The sequence below is a fragment of the Phyllobates terribilis genome, unplaced genomic scaffold (assembly GCF_046119375.1).
Source record: "Phyllobates terribilis strain yellow unplaced genomic scaffold, ASM4611937v1 Scaffold_4__5_contigs__length_816908805, whole genome shotgun sequence".
Lineage (NCBI taxonomy): Eukaryota > Metazoa > Chordata > Amphibia > Anura > Dendrobatidae > Phyllobates > Phyllobates terribilis.
The window spans coordinates 691,324,725-691,349,724 of NW_027362764.1; the positions used below are offsets into that span (position 1 = coordinate 691,324,725).

The 25,000-nt window shown below is 50.7% G+C and overlaps 6 non-coding genes and 1 pseudogene across 6 annotated transcripts; all 7 read left to right on the forward strand.

The window, feature by feature from the left end:
* Positions 1-986: 986 nt before the first annotated feature.
* On the forward strand, positions 987-1,105 carry LOC141266417 (5S ribosomal RNA). The gene has a single exon (XR_012320455.1). It is a non-coding gene; the product is annotated as a 5S ribosomal RNA (ribosomal RNA).
* A 1,706-nt stretch (positions 1,106-2,811) lies between these two features.
* Positions 2,812-2,930, forward strand: LOC141266491 (5S ribosomal RNA). Its single transcript, XR_012320528.1, has one exon. It is a non-coding gene; the product is annotated as a 5S ribosomal RNA (ribosomal RNA).
* Positions 2,931-4,601: 1,671 nt separating this feature from the next.
* On the forward strand, positions 4,602-4,720 carry LOC141268268 (5S ribosomal RNA; annotated as a pseudogene).
* A 1,706-nt stretch (positions 4,721-6,426) lies between these two features.
* On the forward strand, positions 6,427-6,545 carry LOC141266228 (5S ribosomal RNA). The gene has a single exon (XR_012320281.1). It is a non-coding gene; the product is annotated as a 5S ribosomal RNA (ribosomal RNA).
* A 6,579-nt stretch (positions 6,546-13,124) lies between these two features.
* On the forward strand, positions 13,125-13,243 carry LOC141266890 (5S ribosomal RNA). The gene has a single exon (XR_012320910.1). It is a non-coding gene; the product is annotated as a 5S ribosomal RNA (ribosomal RNA).
* A 1,686-nt stretch (positions 13,244-14,929) lies between these two features.
* On the forward strand, positions 14,930-15,048 carry LOC141266628 (5S ribosomal RNA). Its single transcript, XR_012320658.1, has one exon. It is a non-coding gene; the product is annotated as a 5S ribosomal RNA (ribosomal RNA).
* Positions 15,049-24,842: 9,794 nt separating this feature from the next.
* Positions 24,843-24,961, forward strand: LOC141267867 (5S ribosomal RNA). Its single transcript, XR_012321348.1, has one exon. It is a non-coding gene; the product is annotated as a 5S ribosomal RNA (ribosomal RNA).
* Positions 24,962-25,000: the final 39 nt, after the last annotated feature.

The following is a 25,000-nucleotide window of genomic DNA, read 5'->3' on the forward strand; positions in this document are numbered from 1 at the left end:
AATACTTGGTTGGGACACCTCCTGAGAACACCAGGTATTGTAGACAATTTTGATGACGTTTTGCCATCTTGCCCAGCTCGGCTAGCATTGAGTGGCGCCTTGCTGGACACCGACCTTACGTAAAGTAGAGGCTGGAAGTCCCAAGCCTCCCAAGCCCCCCAAGACCTCTAAGATAAGGACGCAACCCCGCCGCCTCTACCAGGCCTCACACCGAGCTCCTTGCCACGGCTAGGAGTGCTTATTGACCCCGCAGCCGGCCGTATGCAAATGATGGCGTTAAAAGCATCTCGCGCTGTGAAGGGGCCAGGCTTTCAGCAGCTGCCCAGGGGATGGTTTTAGAGGGCGACCGCCTAACGAGGGCCAGCAGAAGTAACGTGTTCTTCTTCAAAGAAGCTTGTGTGACTAACCCAATCAGACAGCTGCCCAGGAGCTAACCTCAGTGCTAGGAAGGAGCGGGAGGGAATTGAGGGGGTGGTTCCTGCTAAGGCCCTGAAATAATAATAAGACAGGCAGGAGAGTCTGACGCATGGTGGCGGAAAAGCTGCAGGTGCAAATAGGGAATGTGGTCTCGTGCGAGCAACTTGTGCATGCTCGCTGTGTGTGAGTGTGCGCTTCCTAGGTACGGCGCGCTGCAGACAGTCAAAAGGGTTGCTCCCTTTCATTAAAAGTTAATCCCCGGCTGCAGGCTATTAGAAAGCAACTAACCGCGCTCTACTCACCCTACCCAGGTCTACCGGTGAGTCTCGCCGCTGCTCCCGGCCTGTGGCATTGGCCGCGACGCTGACGTTCCGTCGACAGCGCGGCAGCCGATCAGTGAGCTCAGCGGCTGTGAGCGGGGCGTTCTGTCTACAAGACCTTTTTAAGGAGCCAGCAAAAAAGTGAAGAGAAAGGAAAGCACAAATGCACCTTGTCTTACTAAGCACTGGAAAGGGCAGCCGGCAACCGGACGTCAAAGTGGAAAAGCAGCAAGTGAGAGGCCTGGCTCTGCCTATGGCCACACCACCCTGAACACGCCCGATCTCGTCTGATCTCGGAAGCTAAGCAGGGTCAGGCCTGGTTAGTACTTGGATGGGAGACTGCTTGGGAATACCAGGTGCTGTAGGCTTTTGCTTTTTCTTACTTCCACCAGCAGGGGTCACTCTCCTCTATGCCTTTTTTCCATTCCTTTTTTCACAAGCGCACACATGCTCCTTTCTTCTTTTCATTTGCTTTCTCTCTTGCGCTATTTAGCCTTGCAAAATATCAGCATCCTTCTCATCACCGTGGGCCTCCAGCATTGTTGCTTATTCACTTTTAATACTAGGCTTCTTTTCACCAGGACCAGCGACTCCCGCATGACTGGAGGCAACCACCGCTGACCTGGAGGCAACCACCGGTAACCTGGAGGCCAGTTTACAGCACAACCCAAGCAAAACACCTTTGCAGGCCACACGACCCCCCCCGAAGAGCAGCTCAAATTCACTCGCAACCATCTCACCCTCTTCCTTCATTCACTCCTGGGCGTTTCGCTCCACCCCAAGTTGCGGGTCCAGCTTGCTCTTTCTATCACATCCCCGCGATGAACGGTTTAGCCTGCAGGAGACCCTGCGCCGAGCCATTTTTAAACACATCTGATGCGGCAGGTGTTTCATTGCTCAACAAACAAAACCTATAGGGACGGCACAGCCTATGCATCGGTCCTTCGGAGACCGCCCCAGAACGGCCAGAGTTCTCGTCCCCACGCGAGCCTGAGGAAGGCTGGCCGGGCGATGGGCCAAGCAGCGTCTACTGGCCATACCACCTTGGATACGTCCGATCTCGGAAGCAAAGCAGAGATGGGTTCGGAAATACTTGGTTGGGACACCTCCTGAGAACACCAGGTATTGTAGACAATTTTGATGACGTTTTGCCATCTTGCCCAGCTCGGCTAGCATTGAGTGGCGCCTTGCTGGACACCGACCTTACGTAAAGTAGAGGCTGGAAGTCCCAAGCCTCCCAAGCCCCCCAAGACCTCTAAGATAAGGACGCAACCCCGCCGCCTCTACCAGGCCTCACACCGAGCTCCTTGCCACGGCTAGGAGTGCTTATTGACCCCGCAGCCGGCCGTATGCAAATGATGGCGTTAAAAGCATCTCGCGCTGTGAAGGGGCCAGGCTTTCAGCAGCTGCCCAGGGGATGGTTTTAGAGAGCGACCGCCTAACGAGGGCCAGCAGAAGTAACGTCTTCTTCTTCAAAGAAGCTTGTGTAACTAACCCAATCAGACAGCTGCCCAGGAGCTAACCTCAGTGCTAGGAAGGAGCGGGAGGGAATTGAGGGGGTGGTTCCTGCTAAGGCCCTGAAATAATAATAAGAGAGGCAGGAGAGTCTGACGCATGGTGGCGGAAAAGCTGCAGGTGCAAATAGGGAATGTGGTCTCGTGCGAGCAACTTGTGCATGCTCGCTGTGTGTGAGTGTGCGCTTCCTAGGTACGGCGCGCTGCAGACAGTCAAAAGGGTTGCTCCCTTTCATTAAAAGTTAATCCCCGGCTGCAGGCTATTAGAAAGCAACTAACCGCGCTCTACTCACCCTACCCAGGTCTACCGGTGAGTCTCGCCGCTGCTCCCGGCCTGTGGCATTGGCCGCGACGCTGACGTTCCGTCGACAGCGCGGCAGCCGATCAGTGAGCTCAGCGGCTCTGAGTGGGGCATTCTGTCTACAAGACTTTTTTAAGGAGCCAGCAAAAAAGTGAAGAGAAAGGAAAGCACAAAAGCACCTTGTCTTACTAAGCACTGGAAAGGGCAGCCGGCAACCGGACGTCACAGTAGAAAAGCAGCAAGTGAGAGGCCTGTCTCTGCCTACGGCCACACCACCCTGAACACGCCCGATCTTGTCTGATCTCAGAAGCTAAGCAGGGTTGGGCCTGGTTAGTACTTGGATGGGAGACTGCCTGGGAATACCAGGTGCTGTAGGCTTTTGCTTTTTCTTACTTCCACAAGCAGGGGTCACTCTCCTCTATGCCTTTTTTCCATTCCTTTTTTCACAAGCACACACATGCTCCTTTCTTCTTTTCATTTGCTTTCTCTCTTGCGCTATTTAATCCTTGCAAAATACCAGCATCCTTCTCATCACCGTGGGCCTCCAGCATTGTTGCTTATTTACTTTTAATACTAGGCTTCTTTTCACCAGGACCAGCGACTCCCGGCTGACTGGAGGCAACCACCGCTGACCTGGAGGCAACCACCGGTAACCTGGAGGCCAGTTTACAGCAAAACACCTTTGGAGGCCACACGACCCCCCCGAAGAGCAGCTCAAATTCACTCGCAACCATCTCACCCTCTTCCTTCATTCACTCCTGGGCGTTTTGCTCCACCCCTAGTTGCGGGTCCAGCTTGCTCTTTCTGTCACATCCCCGCGATGAACGGTTTAGCCTGCAGGAGACCCTGCGCCGAGCCATTTTTAAACACATCTGATGCGGCAGGTGTTTCATTGCTCAACAAACAACACCTATAGGGACGGCACAGCCTATGCATCGGTCCTTCGGAGACCGCCCCACGCGAGCCTGAGGAAGGCTGGCCGGGCGATGGGCCAAGCAGCGTCTACTGGCCATACCACCTTGGATACGTCCGATCTCGGAAGCAAAGCAGAGATGGGTTCGGAAATACTTGGTTGGGACACCTCCTGAGAACACCAGGTATTGTAGACAATTTTGATGACGTTTTGCCATCTTGCCCAGCTCGGCTAGCATGGAGTGGCGCCTTGCTGGACACCGACCTTACGTAAAGTAGAGGCTGGAAGTCCCAAGCCTCCCAAGCCCCCCAAGACCTCTAAGATAAAGACGCAACCCCGCCGCCTCTACCAGGCCTCACACCGAGCTCCTTGCCACGGCTAGGAGTGCTTATTGACCCCGCAGCCGGCCGTATGCAAATGATGGCGTTAAAAGCATCTCGCGCTGTGAAGGGGCCAGGCTTTCAGCAGCTGCCCAGGGGATGGTTTTAGAGGGCGACCGCCTAACGAGGGCCAGCAGAAGTAACGTCTTCTTCTTCAAAGAAGCTTGTGTAACTAACCCAATCAGACAGCTGCCCAGGAGCTAACCTCAGTGCTAGGAAGGAGCGGGAGGGAATTGAGGGGGTGGTTCCTGCTAAGGCCCTGAAATAATAATAAGACAGGCAGGAGAGTCTGACGCATGGTGGCGGAAAAGCTGCAGGTGCAAATAGGGAATGTGGTCTCGTGCGAGCAACTTGTGCATGCTCGCTGTGTGTGAGTGTGCGCTTCCTAGGTACGGCGCGCTGCAGACAGTCAAAAGGGTTGCTCCCTTTCATTAAAAGTTAATCCCTGGCTGCAGGCTATTAGAAAGCAACTAACCGCGCTCTACTCACCCTACCCAGGTCTACCGGTGAGTCTCGCCGCTGCTCCCGGCCTGTGGCATTGGCCGCGACGCTGACGTTCCGTCGACAGCGCGGCAGCCGATCAGTGAGCTCAGCGGCTCTGAGCGGGGAGTTCTGTCTACAAGACCTTTTTAAGGAGCCAGCAAAAAAGTGAAGAGAAAGGAAAGCACAAAAGCACCTTGTCTCACTAAGCACTGGAAAGGGCAGCCGGCAGTCGGACGTCAAAGTAGAAAAGCAGCAAGTGAGAGGCCTGTCTCTGTCTACTGCCACAGCACCCTGAACACACCCGATCTCGTCTGATCTTGGAATCTAAGCAGGTTTGGGCCAGGTTAGTACTTGGATGGGAGACTGCCTGGGAATACCAGGTGCTGTAGGCTTTTGCTTTTTCTTACTTCCACAAGCAGGGGTCACTCTCCTCTATGCCTTTTTTCCATTCCTTTTTTCACAAGCGCACACATGCTCCTTTCTTCTTTTCATTTGCTTTCTCTCTTGCGCTATTTAATCCTTGCAAAATACCAGCATCCTTCTCATCACCGTGGGCCTCCAGCATTGTTGCTTATTTACTTTTAATACTAGGCTTCTTTTCACCAGGACCAGCGACTCCCGCATGACTGGAGGCAACCACCGCTGACCTGGAGGCAACCACCGGTAACCTGGAGGCCAGTTTACAGCACAACCCAAGCAAAACACCTTTGCAGGCCACACGACCCCCCCGAAGAGCAGCTCAAATTCACTCGCAACCATCTCACCCTCTTCCTTCATTCACTCCTGGGCGTTTCGCTCCACCCCAAGTTGTTGGTCCAGCTTGCTCTTTCTGTCACATCCCCGCGATGAACGGTTTAGCCTGCAGGAGACCCTGCGCCGAGCCATTTTTAAACACATCTGATGCGGCAGGTGTTTCATTGCTCAACAAACAACACCTATAGGGACGGCACAGCCTATGCATCGGTCCTTCGGAGACCGCCCCAAAACGGCCAGAGTTCTCGTCCCCACGCAAGCCTGAGGAAGGCTGGCCGGTCGATGGGCCAAGCAGCGTCTACTGGCCATACCACCTTGGATACGTCCGATCTCGGAAGCAAAGCAGAGATGGGTTAGGAAATACTTGGTTGGGACACCTCCTGAGAACACCAGGTATTGTAGACAATTTTGATGACGTTTTGCCATCTTGCGCAGCTCGGCTAGCATGGAGTGGCGCCTTGCTGGACACCGACCTTACGTAAAGTAGAGGATGGAAGTCCCAAGCCTCCCAAGCCCCCCAAGACCTCTAAGATAAGGACGCAACCCCGCCGCCTCTACCAGGCATCACACCGAGCTCCTTGCCACGGCTAGGAGTGCTTATTGACCCCGCAGCCGGCCGTATGCAAATGATGGCGTTAAAAGCATCTCGCGCTGTGAAGGGGCCAGGCTTTCAGCAGCTGCCCAGGGGATGGTTTTAGAGGGCGACCGCCTAACGAGGGCCAGCAGAAGTAACGTCTTCTTCTTCAAAGAAGCTTGTGTAACTAACCCAATCAGACAGCTGCCCAGGAGCTAACCTCAGTGCTAGGAAGGAGCGGGAGGGAATTGAGGGGGTGGTTCCTGCTAAGGCCCTGAAATAATAATAAGACAGGCAGGAGAGTCTGACGCATGGTGGCGGAAAAGCTGCAGGTGCAAATAGGGAATGTGGTCTCGTGCGAGCAACTTGTGCATGCTCGCTGTGTGTGAGTGTGCGCTTCCTAGGTACGGCGCGCTGCAGACAGTCAAAAGGGTTGCTCCCTTTCATTAAAAGTTAATCCCTGGCTGCAGGCTATTAGAAATCAACTAACCGCGCTCTACTCACCCTACCCAGGTCTACCGGTGAGTCTCGCCGCTGCTCCCGGCCTGTGGCATTGGCCGCGACGCTGACGTTCCGTCGACAGCGCGGCAGCCGATCAGTGAGCTCAGCGGCTCTGAGCGGGGCGTTCTGTCTACAAGACCTTTTTAAGGAGCCAGCAAAAAAGTGAAGAGAAAGGAAAGCACAAAAGCACCTTGTCTCACTAAGCACTGGAAAGGGCAGCCGGCAGTCGGACGTCAAAGTAGAAAAGCAGCAAGTGAGAGGCCTGTCTCTTCCTACGGCCACACCACCCTGAACACACCCGATCTCGTCTGATCTTGGAATCTAAGCAGGGTTGGGCCTGGTTAGTACTTGGATGGGAGACCGCCTGGGAATACCAGGTGCTGTAGGCTTTTGCTTTTTCTTACTTCCACAAGCAGGGGTCACTCTCCTCTATGCCTTTTTTCCATTCCTTTTTTCACAAGCGCACACATGCTCCTTTCTTCTTTTCATTTGCTTTCTCTCTTGCGCTATTTAATCCTTGCAAAATACCAGCATCCTTCTCATCACCGTGGGCCTCCAGCATTGTTGCTTATTTACTTTTAATACTAGGCTTCTTTTCACCAGGACCAGCGACTCCCGCATGACTGGAGGCAACCACCGCTGACCTGGAGGCAACCACTGGTAACCCGGAGGCCAGTTTACAGCACAACCCAAGCTAAACACCTTTGCAGGCCACACGACCCCCCCGAAGAGCAGCTCAAATTCACTCGCAACCATCTCACCCTCTTCCTTCATTCACTCCTGGGCGTTTCGCTCCACCCCAAGTTGTGGGTCCAGCTTGCTCTTTCTGTCACATCCCCGCGATGAACGGTTTAGCCTGCAGGAGACCCTGCGCCGAGCCATTTTTAAACACATCTGATGCGGCAGGTGTTTCATTGCTCAACAAACAACACCTATAGGGACGGCACAGCCTATGCATCGGTCCTTCGGAGACCGCCCCAGAACGGCCAGAGTTCTCGTCCCCACGCGAGCCTGAGGAAGGCTGGCCGGTCGATGGGCCAAGCAGCGTCTACTGGCCATACCACCTTGGATACGTCCGATCTCGGAAGCAAAGCAGAGATGGGTTCAGAAATACTTGGTTGGGACACCTCCTGAGAACACCAGGTATTGTAGACAATTTTGATGACGTTTTGCCATCTTGCGCAGCTCGGCTAGCATGGAGTGGCGCCTTGCTGGACACCGACCTTACGTAAAGTAGAGGATGGAAGTCCCAAGCCCCCCAAGACCTCTAAGATAAGGACGCAACCCCGCCGCCTCTACCAGGCCTCACACCGAGCTCCTTGCCACGGCTAGGAGTGCTTATTGACCCCGCAGCCGGCCGTATGCAAATGATGGCGTTAAAAGCATCTCGCGCTGTGAAGGGGCCAGGCTTTCAGCAGCTGCCCAGGGGATGGTTTTAGAGGGCGACCGCCTAACGAGGGCCAGCAGAAGTAACGTCTTCTTCTTCAAAGAAGCTTGTGTAACTAACCCAATCAGACAGCTGCCCAGGAGCTAATGACGCGCCCCCTGGGCCAGTGTTGTTTGGGGAATACCCTGAGCCGGATCAGATGGGGGTTGTAGTCTCCGAGTGGCGGTGACCCGGTCCGTGCCCAGGGTGTCAAGCTCAGTGTGTGGCAGTCCTTATGATGTTACTAGATGTTCTTTTATGTCGACTACGCCACCCGTTGAATTGCGGTCAGTACGGCCGCCGCTGCAGCAGGGTCCGCTGAGGCTGATGGTGTTTGTGCAGCTTCGGTAGTATAACCCCCAACGGGAGGGGTATGGCCTCAGGGGGTCAGGTGCAGAGGATGGTGGTTGTGGAAGTGCAGTGAAGATGGTAATGAGAGTCAGAGTCGGGTTGTGCAGTTCAGGGTTTTTACTTACTGTGGTTTTTGTACCGGTCACTCCGGCCTTGAGTGACCACCCGAGCCGTGCTGCGTCCACCAGGTCCTGGACTCGGCCAACCCCCAAGTAGTTCTGGAGCGTGGTTCTGAGCTCCCTTTCTGTCCTGTCCTCTTCTCTGGCCTTCCCCACCAGGGATCCAACTATGTCCGGCTCCCTCGGGCCTCTTGGTGGTAAACCCTTGTCTCTGGGTTCCCTGACCCTATTCCTGGTCTGCCTTCCGGGTGGATTTAGTGGGTGGTCGTGGCAGATCCTGCCCACGACCTCCGGTCTCTGGCTAAGGTGTGCTGTAGCCTCTGCCAGCTTGGGATCCGGTACCCTGTTGCCAACTCTTCACCCTTGGATTTAGTTTGGGCTCTCAGAGTTCCTTCTTTCTCCCCCTCTGGGTCTTTCTTTCTCCTCTCTCTTGGCCTGGGGCTGCTCTGCTCTTCTGCTTTCTTCCTCTACTCACTCCACAAAAGACTGACAGACTGACCCTCACTCTGCAAAAAGACCCTGTCCTAAGATGGTGCCCACCTTATATACTCCCTCTATGTGTGAGCTCAGGTGACCAGCACCCAATGAGCTCCTAACTTTACCCAGACTGCTCCCCCTATCTGCCCCTACACTACTGGGATGTTCCACCCCCCCTCCCACTCCAGCCAAGGACAGACTCGGTCGTACCTGCACATTTCTAAGTGGGAGTACCGTTGGTCTGCCCTCCGGAAATGGGATGTGTGTAGTGCATGCAGCCTACTGAGCTCAGCTCCACACTCCATCCTTACCCGGGAGTGGAATATCACACCTCTGGCTTGAGGTGCAATACCCCTGTAGCAGCCGAATCCTCAGGGTGCTACATTCCCCCCTGGTAAATCACAGCACGTCCTCGGGCTGTAAGAAAACAAAACACCAAAACATACAATTTTTGCATAAACAACATAATAAAACATCATATAAAACTTTTCATAAAAACTTTTCATTAGAAACATTCTTGTCTTCTGGTACCTCCGGTCACGGTGCAACTTGTGACCGGGTATAGTGCAACAGTTTCTTTAAGAAAATGGTTTTCCTATAAAACCAGTAGGGGGCGCTTTAGGAAGCGCAACTATATACAATAGGGAAGGTGGCCGCTCTCAGTCCTCGGCCAGGTTATGGATAGGGGACACACGGGTTAACAGTTCAATTCGCTGGTCCCAACGGGGACTATAATAGCAGCAACAGTTTTTGGTACCCTTACGGGTAACTATATACAGTCTCTTCACTACCGTACTCAACGACGGCGTCCTCCTGCTCTTTCTTTGTGGACAGTTTCAGTTTCAGACCCGTCCGGGTCCTCTTGCTCCTCCTCACACCGCAGCTCCTCCTCCGTCAGGCGATGCACATGGAGGGCGTAGGGTCCTTTGGCACACTTGTGCCGGGTGAAGGTGACCTCGTCCCCTAAATACAGGTCACGACCTCTGTGTCCCTCCGGTAGGTGGGACTCAACGTCTCTCCTGGTCACGAAGACGTCGCCTGGGGTGCGGTGATCCCTGATGAAACCCCACCCATGCTGCAGATTGAACTTTATCACAGTCCCGATGGTACGGGGACCATGCGCTGCACGGGGGTTTCTCCTGGTCCGGCTCTTCTGCTCCGCGCTCCTTATTTGGGCTTGCTGTTCCCGGACCCGCCTCTCTCTCCGCTCCCTCTCAAAGACCTCGAGCTGCTGGCGGCAGCACTCTGCACGCTCCGCTGCGGCTGCCCGAGTCTCCTGAGTGAACCCCATGAGGTCTTCTCCGGTGGGATCCCACTCAAACTGGGTCTCTTCTAGCGGGGGCGAGATCCTCTTTATGGGCTTTGGAGCCGGGATCAGGGGTTCGCACATGGCCCTTGCTTTTTGCAGCTCCAGCTGGATGTATTCCTGGGGCCATACGAAGGGCTGCCCATCCGGGCACGTATGTTGGGCGAACAGGTCTTCACCCAGGTGCGGCACTCTTGTTTTTATGGGCGCAGTGGTGGTAGCGGCGCCCGGGTTAACCAGGCCTTGCGACCAGGCCTGGGGCACCTTGAAAGTAAAGGGCACCGTAAGAACGGCGGCGCCCTGTGTTACTTGGCCCTGCGACCAGGCCGGGGGCTCCGCGGAGGTAGGGGGCGCTGTTGGTATTGCGTCGCCCGGGGGTACTAGGCCTTGCGACCAGGCCGATGGTACTTCCTGCTTGACCACGCTCGGGGTCGAGGCGTGTGACGTCACAGGGGTCGCGGCTTCCGTTTGAGGCCTAGTCTGCGGCGGTGACGTTGCAGCGACGGGCACCGCAGGGGGTACTTCGGGCTCTGCGACGGGGAGCTGGGGCAGGCACGCGGTTTCCCGGCTCGGGGTAGTGACGTCCCCTTTACCTGCCTCCATTCGTTCGGCTCCCTTCTCGGCGCCGTCTCCGGCCTTCAGTCCTCCTGCGCCATCCTCAGAGGCGGTCTGTCTCCTCGTCTCGGGTGGCGTGCTCCGCTGACGAGTCTCGGTCTGCTGGGCCATCTCTCGGCTCCACTCCGCCAACGTCTCTCGTTGCACCCGGGCCAACCTCTGTGCGAGGCCCTCCAGCGCAGTCTGTGCACACTCCCGATCTCGGGGGAGCTGTGCTAGAATCTCCAGCAGGCTTTCTGGAGTGGCGACCGGCAACAGGCTCCTGACCACTGGGTCGGTGCTGCCTGGAGTGGCGGCCCGCATCAGGCTCCTGACCACTGGGTCGGTGCTGCCTGGCTCTCCCTCCATCTCCGGGTGTGCTTTCTCTGGACTCTTCTCCAGGCTTCTCGTCTCCGGGTGCGCTCTCTCTGGACTGCTCCAGGCGGCACCCATCTTCGTTCTTTTCTTTTGTCTCCGCCCACATTGAAGGTGGTCCCGGGGCAACTTTGTGATTGTCAGTTCCAGGGGCAGTTCTCTCACGCTGATGGACATATCAATCATCACAGTCTCTGCTGGTGGGGGCGGTTTCCACTTTTGGCGCCATTCTTCGACCTGGCCCACGATGGGAGGTGGCCTTTTGCCACCCTCTGGCACGCCCATAATGGCGTCCGCTCCCCCAAGGCGGGAAATCTTCGGAAATGGCGGGAATCGTCTCCCAGTGGCGGGAAACTCCATGGATGGCGGGAAAAAGCTGCAAATGGCGGACAACCGGCGGGAAACGACCTGTGATGGGGCCCGTTGGCGGGGACCCTCCGGAACCGGCAGGAGACTTCTTTTTGAGGTAACGGTGAACTTTTCTTCAGGCACGCAGTACCCGGTTGTCGCGGGCACGTTATCCTGCCGACTACGCCAAAGTTGATGCGCCCCCTGGGCCAGTGTTGTTTGGGGAATACCCGGAGCCGGATCAGATGGGGGTTGTAGTCTCCGAGTGGCGGTGACCCGGTCCGTGCCCAGGGTGTCAAGCTCAGTGTGTGGCAGTCCTTATGATGTTACTAGATGTTCTTTTATGTCGACTACGCCACCCGTTGAATTGCGGTCAGTACGGCCGCCGCTGCAGCAGGGTCCGCTGAGGCTGATGGTGTTTGTGCAGCTTCGGTAGTATAACCCCCAACGGGAGGGGTATGGCCTCAGGGGGTCAGGTGCAGAGGATGGTGGTTGTGGAAGTGCAGTGAAGATGGTAATGAGAGTCAGAGTCGGGTTGTGCAGTTCAGGGTTTTTACTTACTGCTGTTTTTGTACCGGTCACTCCGGCCTTGAGTGACCACCCGAGCCGTGCTGCGTCCACCAGGTCCTGGACTCGACCAACCCCCAAGTAGTTCCGGAGCGTGGTTCTGAGCTCCCTTTCTGTCCTGTCCTCTTCTCTGGCCTTCCCCACCAGGGATCCACCTATGTCCGGCTCCCTCGGGCCTCTTGGTGGTAAACCCTTGTCTCTGGGTTCCCTGACCCTATTCCTGGTCTGCCTTCCGGGTGGATTTAGTGGGTGGTCGTGGCAGATCCTGCCCACGACCTCCGGTCTCTGGCTAAGGTGTGCTGTAGCCTCTGCCAGCTTGGGATCCGGTACCCTGTTGCCAACTCTTCACCCTTGGATTTAGTTTGGGCTCTCAGAGTTCCTTCTTTCTCCCCCTCTGGGTCTTTCTTTCTCCTCTCTCTTGGCCTGGGGCTGCTCTGCTCTTCTGCTTTCTTCCTCTACTCACTCCACAAAAGACTGACAGACTGACCCTCACTCTGCAAAAAGACCCTGTCCTAAGATGGTGCCCACCTTATATACTCCCTCTATGTGTGAGCTCAGGTGACCAGCACCCAATGAGCTCCTAACTTTACCCAGACTGCTCCCCCTATCTGCCCCTACACTACTGGGATGTTCCACCCCCCCTCCCACTCCAGCCAAGGACAGACTCGGTCGTACCTGCACATTTCTAAGTGGGAGTACCGTTGGTCTGCCCTCCGGAAATGGGATGTGTGTAGTGCATGCAGCCTACTGAGCTCAGCTCCACACTCCATCCTTACCCGGGAGTGGAATATCACACCTCTGGCTTGAGGTGCAATACCCCTGTAGCAGCCGAATCCTCAGGGTGCTACACTAACCTCAGTGCTAGGAAGGAGCGGGAGGGAATTGAGGGGGTGGTTCCTGCTAAGGCCCTGAAATAATAATAAGACAGGCAGGAGAGTCTGACGCATGGTGGCGGAAAAGCTGCAGGTGCAAATAGGGAATGTGGTCTCGTGCGAGCAACTTGTGCATGCTCGCTGTGTGTGAGTGTGCGCTTCCTAGGTACGGCGCGCTGCAGACAGTCAAAAGGGTTGCTCCCTTTCATTAAAAGTTAATCCCCGGCTGCAGGCTATTAGAAAGCAACTAACCGCGCTCTACTCACCCTACCCAGGTCTACCGGTGAGTCTCGCCGCTGCTCCCGGCCTGTGGCATTGGCCGCGACGCTGACATTCCGTCGACAGCGCGGCAGCAGATCAGTGAGCTCAGCGTCTCTGAGCGGGGCGTTCTGTCTACAAGACCTTTTTAAGGAGCCAGCAAAAAACTGAAGAGAAAGGAAAGCACAAAAGCACCTTATCTTACTAAGCACTGGAAAGGGCAGCCGGCAACCGGACGTCAAAGTGGAAAAGCAGCAAGTGAGAGGCCTGTCTCTGCCTATTGCCACACCACCCTGAACACGCCCAATCTTGTCTGATCTTGGAAGCTAAGCAGGGTTGGGCCTGGTTAGTACTTGGATGGGAGACTGCCTGAGAATACCAGGTGCTGTAGGCTTTTGCTTTTTCTTACTTCCACCAGCAGGGGTCACTCTCCTCTATGCCTTTTTTCCATTCCTTTTTTCACAAGCGCACACATGCTCCTTTCTTCTTTTCATTTGCTTTCTCTCTTGCGCTATTTAATCCTTGCAAAATACCAGCATCCTTCTCATCACCGTGGGCCTCCAGCATTGTTGCTTATTTACTTTTAATACTAGGCTTCTTTTCACCAGGACCAGCGACTCCCGCATGACTGGAGGAAACCACCGCTGACCTGGAGGCCAGTTTACAGCACAACCCAAGCAAAACACCTTTGCAGGCCACACGACCCCCCCCGAAGAGCAGCTCAAATTCACTCGCAACCATCTCACCCTCTTCCTTCATTCACTCCTGGGCGTTTCGCTCCACCCCAAGTTGTGGGTCCAGCTTGCTCTTTCTGTCACATCCCCGCGATGAACGGTTTAGCCTGCAGGAGACCCTGCGCCGAGCCATTTTTAAACACATCTGATGCGGCAGGTGTTTCATTGCTCAACAAACAACACCTATAGGAACGGCACAACCTATGCATCGGTCCTTCGGAGACCGCCCCAGAACGGCCAGAGTTCTCGTCCCCACGCGAGCCTGAGGAAGGCTGGCCGGTCGATGGGCCAAGCAGCGTCTACTGGCCATACCACCTTGGATACGTCCGATCTCGGAAGCAAAGCAGAGATGGGTTTGGAAATACTTGGTTGGGACACCTCCTGAGAACACCAGGTATTGTAGACAATTTTGATGACGTTTTGCCATCTTGCGCAGCTCGGCTAGCATGGAGTGGCGCCTTGCTGGACACCGACCTTACGTAAAGTAGAGGGTGGAAGTCCCAAGCCGTCCAAGCCCCCCAAGACCTCTAAGATAAGGACGCAACCCCGCCGCCTCTACCAGGCCTCACACCGAGCTCCTTGCCACGGCTAGGAGTGCTTATTGACCCCGCAGCCGGCCGTATGCAAATGATGGCGTTAAAAGCATCTCGCGCTGTGAAGGGGCCAGGCTTTCAGCAGCTGCCCAGGGGATGGTTTTAGAGGGCGACCGCCTAACGAGGGCCAGCAGAAGTAACGTCTTCTTCTTCAAAGAAGCTTGTGTAACTAACCCAATCAGACAGCTGCCCAGGAGCTAACCTCAGTGCTAGGAAGGAGCGGGAGGGAATTGAGGGGGTGGTTCCTGCTAAGGCCCTGAAATAATAATAAGACAGGCAGGAGAGTCTGACGCATGGTGGTGGAAAAGCTGCAGGTGCAAATAGGGAATGTGGTCTCGTGCGAGCAACTTGTGCATGCTCGCTGTGTGTGAGTGTGCGCTTCCTAGGTACGGCGCGCTGCAGACAGTCAAAAGGGTTGCTCCCTTTCATTAAAAGTTAATCCCCGGCTGCAGGCTATTAGAAAGCAACTAACCGCGCTCTACTCACCCTACCCAGGTCTACCGGTGAGTCTCGCCGCTGCTCCCGGCCTGTGGTATTGGCCGCGACGCTGACGTTCTGTCGACAGCGCGGCAGCCGATCAGTGAGCTCAGCGTCTCTGAGCGGGGCGTTCTGTCTACAAGACCTTTTTAAGGAGCCAGCAAAAAACTGAAGAGAAAGGAAAGCACAAAAGCACCTTATCTTACTAAGCACTGGAAAGGGCAGCCGGCAACCGGACGTCAAAGTGGAAAAGCAGCAAGTGAGAGGCCTGTCTCTGCCTACTGCCACACCACCCTGAACACGCCCAATCTTGTCTGATCTCGGAAGCTAAGCAGGGTTGGGCCTGGTTAGTACTTGGATGGGAGACCGCCTGGGAATACCAGGTGCTGTAGGCTTTTGCTTTTTCTTACTTCCACCAGCAGGGGTCACTCTCCTCTATGCCTTTTTTCCATTCCTTTTTTCACAAGCGCACACATGCTCCTTTCTTCTTTTCATTTGCTTTCTCTCTTGCGCTATTTAATCCTTGCAAAATACCAGCATCCTTCTCATCACCGTGGACCTCCAGCATTGTTGCTTATTTACTTTTAATACTAGGCTTCTTTTCACCAGGACCAGCGACTCCCGCATGACTGGAGGAAACCACCGCTGACCTGGAGGCCAGTTTACAGCACAACCCAAGCAAAACACCTTTGCAGGCCACATGACCCCCCCGAAGAGCAGCTCAAATTCACTCGCAACCATCTCACCCTCTTCCTTCATTCACTCCTGGGCGTTTCGCTCCACCCCAAGTTGTGGGTCCAGCTTGCTCTTTCTGTCACATCCCCGCGATGAACGGTTTAGCCTGTAGGAGACCCTGCGCCGAGCCATTTTTAAACACATCTGATGCGGCAGGTGTTTCGTTGCTCAACAAACAACACCTATAGGGACGGCACAGCCTATGCATCGGTACTTCGGAGACCGCCCCAGAACGGCCAGAGTTCTCGTCCCCACGCGAGCCTGAGGAAGGCTGGCCGGTCGATGGGCCAAGCAGCGTCTACTGGCCATACCACCTTGGATACGTCCGATCTCGGAAGCAAAGCAGAGATGGGTTTGGAAATACTTGGTTGGGACACCTCCTGAGAACACCAGGTATTGTAGACAATTTTGATGACGTTTTGCCATCTTGCGCAGCTCGGCTAGCATGGAGTGGCGCCTTGCTGGTGAGAGGATGATAGGAGTTATACTTCACCCAAGACTACGATGTAAGACACAGATGAAGTTATTCTTCCCTTATCTGGACATTTGGACTGACGCCCAGAAATTAGATTGTAACTTGTTTTTAGCTGTCTCAGCAACCTTCTACTGTTATCACTTTTCTGTTTATGAAACTTTCTTATCAACATTCCACTGTTATGAATCATCACTTCACTGCTTGTGAAACAAAGGCATTTTACTGCGCATGTGTGACAAAAAAACTAAGATTATTAGTATAAATAAAGGGACAGCACCTATAGAGGCTGACGCGCTCAGGGGCTTCCCAGTACTTGATTATACACTACGTGTCTGTGTATTTCTTGTTACGGGGATACCCCGACTCCAACAAGGACCCTCCATGGCTGAATGATCCTAACAATTCCTGGCGCCCGAAACAGGGACCCGAGGTCTGCGTATTCCTTCAAGTTCATCGACCGGCACGAGTAACCGCTGAGATTGGGACATCGGAACAGCAGATGACAATCCTGGCCAGGTAAGAGACACTGTTAGTTCTCTTACATCTGCTCTGTGATAGTCCGTAAATTTCATGCATATCTTGTGTTGGGATTGAGGAACTAGTAGAGAAGGATACCTATAGCTCGGGTCATTCATGTATATACTGTAGGATCTGCCGAAGGAGAGGTCAGAGAAGGTTATGAAACGGATGGTATGAAAGAGATGTGGATGTCGGGAATAGCCTCATAAGCCGCACTAAGGTAGATGACATAAGTATTACGGAGATTGCCTAACTGAGTCATAAGGTTGTGTCCTTTCGGGGAAACCTTCGCTCACGCTTAACTCCCGAACCTTTGTCCTCCTTTTTGACGGATAAGAGATTGACAGAATGAGCCCATGGAAGTAATGATAATACTCCAGGGACACGATATATAATGGAGACTGTATGGTTCATTTTATGTATTGTTGGTCTTGCCCTTGTTGCCATATATATATGTGTTAGAATTACTCTACACTTCAGACAAAACGGTCCAGAGAAACCGTTTCAGATACTGGCTCCTTAGGACAGAATAGGTAACGAGGAAAGGTAAAATATAGAATATATTTTATCTAACCCAAAAAGCCTCCTAAGGTAGGAATAGTCAGGAAAAATGGGCAACAAACAGACTAAGACCACAAATGATGAACAAGATGTCTATACAATCGTGAAAGAAAGGTGTGGTGTAGAAGCAACTAAGAATTTAGGGAAAGTTTGCAAAACTTTTCAGGTAGCAAGGCATGACAGGTTCAACAGGAAACTATGGGAGGACATTTGGGTTAGAAAAGCAGGAGTGATAAGAGACAAAGGACGGCAGGAACAAGTAGAGGCCATGGTCGAACTATCAAAAACAGCAGAGACAGACCATTGGACTTTTAATAAAGACAATGGATTATGGAGAACTCCAGTCAGACAGGGTCCCATTGTACAAACAGAAAACAGTAAACAAATGAACCCATTGGCACCACCATATCAGCCCAGGTCAGAACCCACACTGTATCCTGATTTTCGGGGTCCGGGTGGATGGACATGTACAAACTGTGGACTCCAGAATCCAGACTGGAGAGACACATGTGCAGGATGTGGAGCACCACGACCACATGATATGTTGGCACCAGTGCGTATCCTCAGTCGACCATACAGAGAAGAAGATGGTGGCAATCCACCGCGTAGAGTAACTAGATACCATCAGACTAGACAATATTTTCCATGGACCCCCGCTGAGGGAATGTCCCTACTTCAGAATGCACCAGATCCAATACAATGCCCACTAAGATTTGCTACGTACATACAGCAGATAATACACACCCATAATGGAACATGGTCAGATGGGACAGAATTATGTAGAATGAAAATGACACCAGGGTTGTATCAGGAATTGATGACAGTTATAGAACCTCATAGACCTCAACCAGTAGATGGTGAGGATCCAAATACCGCACTGTCAGGACAGAATTTTATGATCAGACTTATGGAGTTTATGAGAACTAAACAACGAATGAGAGGGACTTCAGGAACTGTCTCCCAGAAGTCAGGACAGCCTGTAGATGAATACTACTTAGCGGTAGAAAACAGTTACAGAGACGAGGGAATGGACCTTACCAATGAAGGAGTCATTCGACTGATGACAAAAACTTTTATAGAGAATCTTAACCCAAAACTTAGGGAAAAGTTCAAGGCTGCAACTCCTGATTGGAGAACCTTAGATGATCCCCAGATAGTCAGACAAAAACTATTAGGGATAGAAATGGATATGCGTGAGGCAGCATCCAAACCCGTCAGAGTAGCAGCAAATAATAGTCTGGTCAATAAAAACAACAGATCAAATCAGACCTATGACAAAGGGAACTTGGATAAGAAAACTAATCCATGTCACTACTGTAAGAAACCAGGACATTGGATTAGAGAATGCAGGAAAAAAGCCAGGGATATAGAAGATGGTACCTATGTCCCAAGAGAATCACAAGAAAAGACAGTACAGGCTTCTGCTCCTGCAGCAAGCGAGTGACTAGACGTGATGCAAACCACTTTGACTGGAAGGCGCCCAATAATTCAGGTAAAAGTAGCAGGAAAACAATGCCCTTTTCTAATAGATACCGGAGCAACTTCCTCCGTCCTCAATGAAGACGCCTTACCAAATGCTGATTGTTTATCAGATGATGTAACCTATACCGAAGGGTATGATGGAGGAATCAGGCCACTCCCATATAGTATTCCCCTTGAAACAAAGATAGGATCTAAAATATTTTTATCTAAATTTCTTTTTGTCAAAGGGGCACCTACTTGTCTTCTAGGTACAGACCTATTAAAGCAGACAGAAATGAATATCCAATTTTTGGAGGATGGTAGAGTCCAAATTTTGGTGCCTGATGACCAAGAGTCTCTAGAAAACATTGTAAAAGTCCAAGCCTTAGAGGATGAGAAAGATCCTGCCCCTACCCAAATTATTTTAGATCTTTCTGAGGTACCAGAAAAATTATGGGCACAACATGACACCGATGTAGGACTAATGCCAATAGCTCCAGTAAAAGTCACTCCTGTTCCAGGTGTGACACTACCCCAATTGAGACAGTATCCTATTAGTGCCCAACAAGAACACGCCATAGGAGAACAGATAAAAGATTATCTAAAAACTGGAGTACTGATAGAAGTAAAGTCACCAGCCAATACACCGTTGTACCCCGTAAAAAAGAAATCTACTGAGGGGTCAGCTGCTAGATACCGGATGGTACATGATTTAAGAGAGATAAATAAAATTTTGGAACCTATTACTCCTGTTGTGCCAAATCCACACACGTTGCTATCACAGATCCCAGCAACAGCACGAGTATTTTCTGTCATAGACTTATCAAATGCATTTTTTTTAGTACCATTACACCCAGACTGTTACAAACTGTTTGCATTTACATTTAAGAATAGACAATTAGCATGGACAAGATTACCACAGGGTATGATACATTCACCTACCTTGTACTCAGAAGCTATGAGATCAGTTCTTCAAAATTTCAAACCTACGGATGAGGTTGTAATTCTTCAATATGTTGATGACCTATTATTATGTGCCCCTGCTCAAGAGTCCGCAAACAGCAACACAATAAGATTGTTAATATTTCTAGCAGACATGGGCTGTAAAGTTAACAAGAAAAAAGTACAACTTTGTATGACTACGGTAGTATTTCTAGGACACTGCATTTCACAAGGTATTCGGCACCTCACCGCCGACAGACTAAAAATCATTAGAGATCTTGTTCCTCCCAAGAACTACAAAACATTAAGAGCATTTTTGGGAATAGTATCACACTGCAGACAATGGGTTATACATGCTAGTCAGCTTATGCAACCTCTATATGATTGTTTAAAAATCGAGCCTTTTCAGTTAACTGAATCAGCGCTCATAGCCTTTCAAGACCTCAAGAAAGGTCTCATGTCAGCCCCGGCCTTGGGAATCCCAGACTACGCCAAACCATTCCAATTAATGGCTGCGGAAATGTCTAATCATGCTACAGGAGTACTAACACAGAAACATGAAAATAAACAAAGACCTGTCGCATACTATTCTGCTCAATTAGATAATGTTACCAAAGCTGCACCATCATGTGTCAGAGTAGTAGCAGCTGTCTCTCTTTTGGTAGAAAAAGCCTCAGAAATAGTACTAGACCATGCCTTAATAGTACAAACTACACATGATGTACATGGCATACTGAATCAGGTATTGCCAAAACACATTTCAATGGCTAGACATCTTAGATTACAATGCTCCTTACTAATGCCACCAAACCTCACTTTTCGCCGCATATTGTCTCTAAATTTAGCCACTCTGTTACCACTAGAGACAAAGGGGGGAGTGGAAGGAGGTCAGGAAGACGAAGATGAAAATTTTTTACAATACCACGAACAAGACAATATAATACATGATTGCTTACAGTGTATAGAACAAGAAACACAAGGGCTACCTAATGTACAGGACACCCCTCTTGACAATCCAGACCTACATATGTATATAGATGGTAGTAGGTATGCAGATGAAACTGGTAACTTTCACACAGGTTATGCCATTGTATCAGATCATGATGTTATTGAAGCTGAGCCAATGCAGGCCAGCTGTTCAGCCCAGGAAGCTGAACTATTAGCTCTAATACGAGCATTACAGTTAGCAAAAGAAAAAACCGCTAATATTTTTACTGATTCTAGATATGCATATGGTATTGTACATGATTTTGGATGTATATGGAGAGCTAGAGGTTACATGACAGCTTCAGGTCAACCAGTAAAACATGGACAAATGATTAGACAAATCCTAGAATCAGCTGCCTCAACCAAACAAGTAGCAGTAATAAAAGTACCTGCACATGTAAGACTCGACACCGAGATAGCTAGGGGTAATGACCGAGCCGACAAGGCTGCTAAGCGAGCTGCAGTAAAACCTCTGACAACTGACCACACTATTAGTGCAGTATCAGAATTTGACTTAATTACACGGCTCAAAGAAGCCCACCAGCAGGTGAGTAGAGAAGAAAAAGAAGAGTGGCAGAAACAGGGGGCAGAAGAAAAAGAAGGACTATGGAGAAAAGGAGATGAGCTTTGTCTCCCCCGAGCGTGGTACCCTGTTGTGGTCAGTGAAGCCCACGGACCTACACATGTGTCTGCAAACGGTATGATACAGAGGGTCAGACAGAAGTGGTTAGCCCCAGGGTTCGGCCAGGTAGCTCGAGCAAAATGTGGTTCTTGTGAAATCTGTTTAGCCCACAATCCAGGACAGACTGTTAAGACCCCCCAGAAGCACCATGTAAGACCACTATATCCGTTCCAGAGACTTCAGATCGATTACATCCAGATGCCTAAGCATGGACACTATGAGTATGTACTGGTATGTGTGGACATGTTTTCGGGGTGGCCAGAGGCTTATCCAGTTCATACAGCCACGGCTAAAGTCACTGCAGTAAAAATAGCACATGAACTGGTACCCCGTTATGGTATCCCAGAAGTGATCGAGTCAGATAGAGGTACACATTTTACTGGAGAGATCTTTCAGAATGTAATGAAAATGTTGTGTATAAAAAGTGAACTACACACCCCTTACCACCCACAGAGTTCTGGTAAGGTTGAGAGAATGAATGGAACACTTAAGTTAAAAATACAGAAAGCCATGGCAGAAACACAGAAACCATGGACTGAGTGTCTCCCAATAGCATTGTATTCAGTCAGAAACACCCCCCAGGGAAAGAGCAAACTCACCCCCCATGAAATATTGTTTGGTAGAGTTGCCAATACAGGATTGTATTTCCCACAGACTTTAATGTTAGAAACTGAAAGCTTAACTGCTTATGTACAAAATTTATGTAAGCATGTGTCTAAAATACACTCTTTAGTGTTCTCTTCCATTCCAGATCCTGATTCCATTGAGGGAACGCACAAGCTGCAACCAGGAGACGAAGTTTACGTAAAAAGACATAACAGAAGAACGCTAGAACCCAGATTTGAGGGTCCATATCAGGTGTTATTGACAACTCCAACTGCAGTAAAATTGGAAGGAAAATCAGCATGGGTACATGCAAGCCATTGCAAAAAGAAATAGTGGTGATTGTACTTGTGTTAGCTATAACGATAGATCAGGGAGACCTGTGGGATAAACTAAGTTCCCCAAAACCTGCAGGTAATAAATTTATAAAACATCATGAGACATTGGTAAACGGGCTGCTCGATGGCGGACAGAAAATAGCAGACTGTTGGATTTGTACGCATTCTCCAATATCAGCCACGAGCATACCCTTCCTGGCCGTACCCATGACCCCTGAGGAAGTGTTTACATGGACTAATTGCTCAGACAAATTAGCAAATAACCAAACCGTTAATTCTAGATTATGGAACACCACTGTTGCCATCCCAGTTGTGGGGTGGGTGGGATTTCCCTGGTGGCAAGGTAATATGACCGGAAAAATAAACAACTTACAATATTTAGCGTTTAAAGGAGGTGTATGGGTTCCTAGAAATAAGACGGGACTAACAGACTTAGGGTTAATTCCTACAGAAAATATACAACTCAGTTTTAGTAGCACAGTATCTTCTTCTCAACCTTTTAAACCTGATATAGTAGAAAAATACATACACAATAATGGTTGGAAATATTCACAATTATTCCCCGATGGAAACAATGATACATGTTCAAAGATACCAGGTAATATATTATGTAATGAATCAAGTGCATATGACCCAGGTACACCGACTTGTGAAAATCCAGATGCAGGATACTGTAGTCCATTAGGTCAAAAACCCCCTTGGTGTATACTTCAGAATGTATCTAAATTTTTAGATTTGGTACATAGGTTGGTGCTCCAACACTCTGCAATATGGGATCTGCCTGAAGGAACCTTCTGGATTTGTGGAAATGGAGCATACAAATGGCTCCCAGTAGGAATAAAAGGTGCATGTACTCTAGGACGCTTAACACCGGCCACATTTATAGTTCAGAATCAGCAGGTAGATATGCAAGCAGTACCTAAACACACACTATACAAAAGAGCAGCCGACAACTCGCCTAGACCTTCAGGTAGGCCACATGTGGTCCAAATGGGAATTCCTAATAAAATATTCAGCACTTTCTTTGTGTATCCAATGTTGATGCAGATGTGGGATAAATTAGTTCAGGCCACCGACTATCTAGATGATCAGATATGGGATATTATGGATATACTTAATACTAGTATAGCTGTCCAAAATCAACTTATAATTGTTACTAATCAACATACTGTAGTGTTAGACTACCTAACTGCGGCCCAGGGAGGAATGTGTCAAATTATTGGTCCAACCTGTTGTCATTACATAGATCCAAACAGTACAATGAGTATGAGGTTCAAGCTGGCAGATATACAACGATTACGGGATGAATATGACAGACACAATGACCAAAATAAAGATAGCTGGTGGTCAGACACCTTCTCCTTTCTCAACCCAAAGAACTGGTTTAAGGGTATTGGAGGTTGGGTGGCTGGAATTCTGCAAGGTATATTACAGATTGTGCTAATTATAGTAGTCATATATGTAGTGTTTAAAATAGGATTAAAAATTATTTTAATATGCATAAATAAGCTTTGTAACACGGACTCAAGAATATGAAAGAAAAGAACTATCGGACCAGGTTTTCTACCAAAAGTCCATAAGGAAGAATCAAAGGGGGGACTGAGAGGATGATAGGAGTTATACTTCACCCAAGACTACGATGTAAGACACAGATGAAGTTATTCTTCCCTTATCTGGACATTTGGACTGACGCCCAGAAATTAGATTGTAACTTGTTTTTAGCTGTCTCAGCAACCTTCTACTGTTATCACTTTTCTGTTTATGAAACTTTCTTATCAACATTCCACTGTTATGAATCATCACTTCACTGCTTGTGAAACAAAAGCATTTTACTGCGCATGTGTGACAAAAAAACTAAGATTATTAGTATAAATAAAGGGACAGCACCTATAGAGGCTGACGCGCTCAGGGGCTTCCCAGTACTTGATTATACACTACGTGTCTGTGTATTTCTTGTTACGGGGATACCCCGACTCCAACAAGGACCCTCCATGGCTGAATGATCCTAACACTGGACACCGACCTTACGTAAAGTAGAGGATGGAAGTCCCAAGCCCCCCAAGACCTCTAAGATAAGGACGCAACCCCGCCGCCTCTACCAGGCCTCACACCGAGCTCCTTGCCACGGCTAGGAGTGCTTATTGACCCCGCAGCCGGCCGTATGCAAATGATGGCGTTAAAAGCATCTCGCGCTGTGAAGGGGCCAGGCTTTCAGCAGCTGCCCAGGGGATGGTTTTAGAGGGCGACCGCCTAACGAGGGCCAGCAGAAGTAACGTCTTCTTCTTCAAAGAAGCTTGTGTAACTAACCCAATCAGACAGCTGCCCAGGAGCTAACCTCAGTGCTAGGAAGGAGCGGGAGGGAATTGAGGGGGTGGTTCCTGCTAAGGCCCTGAAATAATAATAAGACAGGCAGGAGAGTCTGACGCATGGTGGCGGAAAAGCTGCAGGTGCAAATAGGGAATGTGGTCTCGTGCGAGCAACTTGTGCATGCTCGCTGTGTGTGAGTGTGCGCTTCCTAGGTACGGCGCGCTGCAGACAGTCAAAAGGGTTGCTCCCTTTCATTAAAAGTTAATCCCCGGCTGCAGGCTATTAGAAAGCAAATAACCGCGCTCTACTCACCCTACCCAGGTCTACCGGTGAGTCTCGCCGCTGCTCCCGGCCTGTGGCATTGGCCGCGACGCTGACGTTCCGTCGACAGCGCGGCAGCCGATCAGTGAGCTCAGGGTCTGTGAGCGGGGCGTTCTGTCTACAAGACCTTTTTAAGGAGCCAGCAAAAAATTGAAGAGAAAGGAAAGCACAAAAGCACCTTATCTTACTAAGCACTGGAAAGGGCAGCCGGCAACCGGACGTCAAAGTAGAAAAGCAGCAAGTGAGAGGCCTGTCTCTGCCTACGGCCACACCACCCTGAACACGCCCGATCTCGTTTGATCTTGGAAGCTAAGCAGGGTTGGGCCTGGTTAGTACTTGGATGGGAGACCACCTGGGAATACCAGGTGCTGTAGGCTTTTGCTTTTTCTTACTTCCACCAGCAAGGGTTACTCTCC